At 38.7% G+C, this 5373-nt stretch overlaps 1 protein-coding gene across 2 annotated transcripts in view; it reads left to right on the forward strand.

The window, feature by feature from the left end:
- The first annotated feature begins 5269 nt into the window (after positions 1–5269).
- Positions 5270–5373, forward strand: part of npr2 (natriuretic peptide receptor 2) — a 233698-nt gene continuing 233594 nt past the window's right edge. For both annotated transcript variants that reach the window (XM_061980767.2, XM_061980768.2), the window contains exon 1: positions 5270–5373. This exon is cut by the window's right edge and continues 747 nt beyond it. The gene's annotated coding sequence lies outside the window, so the exon portion shown is untranslated.

Raw genomic sequence — 5373 nt, forward strand, 5'->3', positions numbered from 1 at the left:
AAATTAGACTTTTTATTCAGAGCTCTATTGCTGGTGAGTATGTGAGTGAATGCCAACTCAATGGTCAATAAAACACATTATATACACAAATGACTAAAGAGCAGTTTATTGGTATTTAACAGTGTGTATTAATTTTACCTTGAAATAATACATTTCTACTAACACAGTACAATATCTTCCTTGTATGATCTACTTCTGGGCATTCTAGTGTTGTTCAAGTCTAGACGCTTTTGTGCTAGTGTTGGCAGTAACACCGTAGAGTTCCCCTGCATGACCGTGCAAAAATGAAACATATTTAGAGATATGACTTTGCTAGTCTTAAAGGGGAACATTATCACCAGACCTATGTAAGCGTCAATATATACCTTGATGTTGCAGAAAAAAGACCATATATTTTTTTAACCGATTCCCGAACTCTAAATGGGTGAATTTTGGCGAGTTAAACGCCTTTCTATTATTCGCTCTCGGACCGATGACGTCACATCGGGAAGCAATCTGCCATTTTCTCAAACACATTACAAACACCGAGTCAAATCAGCTCTGTTATTTTCCGTTTTTTCGACTGTTTTCCGTACCTTGGAGACATCATGCCTCGTAGGTGTGTTGTCGGAGGGTGTAACAACACGAACAGGGACGGATTCAAGTTGCACCAGTGGCCCAAAGATGCGAAAGTGGCAAGAAATTGGACGTTTGTTCCGCACACTTTACCGACGAAAGCTATGCTAGGACAGAGATGGCAAGAATGTGTGGATATCCTGCGACACTCAAAGCAGATGCATTTCCAACGATAAAGTCAAAGAAATCTGCCGCCAGACCCCCATTGAATCTGCCGGAGTGTGTGAGCAATTCAGGGACAAAGGACCTCGGTAGCACGGCAAGCAATGGCGGCAGTTTGTTCCCGCAGACGAGCGAGCTAAACCCCCCAAATGTCTTGGCTCACACCGTCCCTTATGCCACCGAAGATGATCAAGAGAAGAATATCGACCCTAGCTTCCCTGGCCTGCTGACATCAACTCCAAAACTGGACAGATCAGCTTTCAGGAAAAGAGAGCGGATGAGGGTATGTCTACAGAATATATCAATTGATGAAAATTGGGCTGTCTGCACCCTCAAAGTGCATGTTGTTGCCAAATGTATTTCATATGCTGTAAACCTAGTTCATAGTTGTTAGTTTCCTTTAATGCCAAACAAACACATACCAATCGTTGGTTGGAAGGCGATCGCCGAATTCGTCCTCGCTTTCTCCCGTGTCGCTGGCTGTCGTGTCGTTTTCGTCGGTTTCGCTTGCATACGGTTCAAACCGATATGGCTCAATAGCTTCAGTTTCTTCTTCAATTTCGTTTTCGCTACCTGCCTCCACACTACAACCATCCGTTTCAATACATGCGTAATCTGTTGAATCGCTTAAGCCGCTCAAATCCGAGTCTGAATCCGAGCTAATGTCGCTATAGCTTGCTGTTCTATGCGCCATGTTTGTTTGTGTTGGCATCACTATGTGACGTCACAGGAAAATGGACGGGTGTATATAACGATGGTTAAAATCAGGCACTTTGAAGCTTTTTTTAGGGATATTGCGTGATGGGTAAAATTTTGAAAAAAAACTTCGAAAAATAAAATAAGCCACTGGGAAATTGTGATAATGTTCCCCTTTAAACAAGGCTTGTCTTGTTAGCCATGCTGCTTTTATGTCTACTTTGATGTTTTCTCAATCAATACATCTTTGCCAATCACATTATCAGATCAGCAAACTCTTAATGTACATCATGCATCATCTTTTCTATACAGTAAACAATATAAAATAATTCTTACAGACCATAAGCTATCTTTATCTTCAGCATGGATGTCTAACATCTAATCAAAATGACCACTTACTCTACTAGGTTTCCTTTGTACTAGAAGTTTTTCCCTCAAGTTTACTTTCTTTCTCAGAGCTGGGAGATACAGCGAATGCTGGTATCGATCTGATACCAAGCACATACAGGCCGCTACTGATTGTGATAATTCTCACTTAAACATTTTCATACTCTAATGCAGATGTGGCAAACGTACGGCCCGAGGGCCGGATCAGGCCCGCGAACGGGATTTATCCGGCCCGCGGGATGAGTTTATTAAGTATAAAATGTACTGAAAAATTTTTGAATGAATGAAACTGCTGTTCTAAATGTGTCCACTGGATGTCGCAATAGCAATTTGTATCTTTATAGATGATGCTACAGATGTACAAAATAAACCACATGTTAGTACATCAGTCGAGGAAAATAATCAAACTATAAATAACATCCTGTAATCTGATTTTGATACAATTTTTTTTTATCTTGTTAGATTGAAAATTAACACCAATGACTTGACTGATGAACATTATCACATACATTATTCAGAAAATATAAATAACAACAAATAAATTATTAACCGCAACATGTTAGTGTAAAAACCCCCCAGCAACATTATGATTCCTACATTCGTGCTTCTTCTATTTTTAAACAAAGAAAACAATCTGAAGTTGTCTTTATTTTTACAAACCCTGTTTCCATATGAGTTGGGAAATTGTGTTAGATGTAAATATAAACGGAATACAATGATTTGCAAATCATTTTCAATCCATATTCAGTTGAATGCACTACAAAGACAAGATATTTGATGTTCAAACTCATAAACTTTATTTTTTTTTTTTGCACATAATAATTAACTTGGAATTTCATGGCTGCAACACGTGCCAAAGTAGTTGGGAAAGGGCATGTTCACCACTGTGTTACATGGCCTTTCCTTTTAACAACACTCAGTAAACGTTTGGGAACTGAGGAGACACATTTTTTAAGCTTCTCAGGTGGAATTCTTTCCCATTCTTGCTTGATGTACAGCTTAAGTTGTTCAACAGTCCAGGGGTCTTCGTTGTGGTATTTTTTGGGTTCATAATGCGCGACACATTTTCAATGGCCAGACAGGTCTGGACTACAGGCAGGCCAGTCTAGTACCGGCACTCTTTTACTATGAAGCCACGTTGATGCAACACGTGGCTTGGCATTGTCTTGCTGAAATAAGCAGGGGCGTCCATGGTAACGTTGCTTGGATGGCAACATATGTTGCTCCAAAACCTGTATGTACCTTTCAGCATTAATGGCGCCTTCACATATGTGTAAGTTACCCATATCTTGGGCACTAATACACCCCCATACCATCACACATGCTGGCTTTTCAACTTTGCGCCTATAACAATCCGGATGTTTTTTTTCTCTTTGGTCCGGAGGACACGACGTCCACAGTTTCCAAAAACGATTTGAAATGTGGACTTGTCAGACCACAGAACACTTTTCCACTTTGTATCAGTCCATCTTAGATGAGCTCAGGCCCAGCGAAGCCGATGGCGTTTCTGGGTGTTGTTGATAAACGGTTTTCGCTTTGCGTAGGAGAGTTTTAACGTGCACTTACAGATGTAGCGACCAACTGTAGTTACTGACAGTGGGTTTCTGAAGTGTTCCTGAGCTCATGTGGTGATATCCTTTACACACTGATGTCGCTTGTTGATGCAGTACAGCCTGAGGGATCGAAGGTCACGGGCTTAGCTGCTTACGTGCAGTGATTTCTCCAGATTCTCTGAACCCTTTGATGATATTACGGACCGTAGATGGTGAAATCCCTAAATTCCTTGCAATAGCTGGTTGAGAAAGGTTTTTCTTAAACTGTTCAACAATTTGCTCACGCATTTGTTGACAAAGTGGTGACCCTCTCCCCATCCTTGTTTGTGAATGACTGAGCATTTCATGGAATCTACTTTTATACCCAATCATGGCACCCACCTGTTCCCAATTTGCCTGTTCACCTGTGGGATGTTCCAAATAAGTGTTTGATGAGCATTCCTCAACTTTATCAGTATTTATTGCCACCTTTCCCAACTTCTTTGTCACGTGCTGCTGGCATCAAATTCTAAAGTTAATGATTATTTGCCAAAAAATTTTTTTTTATCAGTTTGAACATCAAATATGTTGTCTTTGTAGCATATTCAACTGAATATGGGTTGAAAATGATTCGCAAATCATTGTATTCCTTTTATATTTACATCTAGCACAATTTCCCAACTCATATGGAAACGGGGTTTGTACTTAAAAAAAAAAAAAAAAAGGTGAAATAACTGAAAACATGTTTTATATTCTAGTTTCTTCAAAATAGCCACCCTTTGGTCTGATTACTGTTTTGCACACTCTTGGCATTCTCTCAATGAGCTTCGAAAGGTAGTTACCTGAAATGGTTTTCACTTCACAGGTGTCATAGTTTTGATGCCTTCAGTGACAATCGACAATGTAAATAGTCATGAAAATAAAGAAAACGCATTGAAATGAGAAGGTGTGTCCAAACTTTTGGCCTGTACTGTAATTGTATATGTATTCTGTAATGATATAATATAATATACTGTAGTATACACTAAATGCATTTGGTTAAATAAGGTCATTATGTATTCTGTTGTCGATAAAGAATCAGATTATTATGCAATATCTCAGTGATGGGGCATGTTATGTTTGGCTTTTTCTGCTACTTTTCGGACACGTTATTTTCTTTTCTTTTTTAATTACCTTTTTAAAATTGTATAGACAGAGTAGAGAGTTTTTTTTATTTTTTATTTTAAATTTAAATGTTTTAATTTATTTAATAGATGTAGAGTATTTTTGGTTGTGATCAAAATAAAGTCTATATAACATGTGTCTCCAACGTTTTTACCAAATAAAAATATGCCTGCGACAGAGGTTTAGACATCACTGCTACTGAATACTTAAGGTGGTATCAGACTGATACTAGTTTGATGAAATCGATATTTTCATTTTTTTGATGCGTTTGTATTTTTACATTGTTGGTATCAACAAAATTAAAGTAAAATGCCAAAGGATTTAAAATATAATTACTGTAGTTGTTTTTGGCATTTTTTTACTCAAATCGCCGGCAGGGGGCGACTCACGCCCACTTTGTCAATTTTCCCAACGCTGCAAAAAAACAACATAAAAACTCCAAAACATGTACAGTAATGTATAAACATCAAATATTTGACGTGATATCTTACTTTTATCGCGGTATTTCACAGAAAATCCAGATTTGGCACAGCTCGGTTGAATTTGGATGATGAAAAATAACTTTACAATAAAGAAGAACGTGTTTGGATTTATATAAAGTGGATTTGACAGGAAGTAGTTCTGACCGCGTGTGACGTGTTGACACACGCGCATGAGTGCGCGCGCACACACACACGCGCACACCGAAATCCATCACTTGGAGTTCCCTCGCCGAGGAGAGAAGAAGTCCGCTGAAAGAAGAGAAGAAAAAATGGCAGCAACAACAAAAAACACGTCATTTGTGACTTTATTGGACTTTTGAGGAGGAGGGAGAAGA

Source organism: Nerophis lumbriciformis, linkage group LG20, assembly GCF_033978685.3.
Source record: "Nerophis lumbriciformis linkage group LG20, RoL_Nlum_v2.1, whole genome shotgun sequence".
Taxonomy (NCBI): Eukaryota; Metazoa; Chordata; class Actinopteri; order Syngnathiformes; family Syngnathidae; genus Nerophis; species Nerophis lumbriciformis.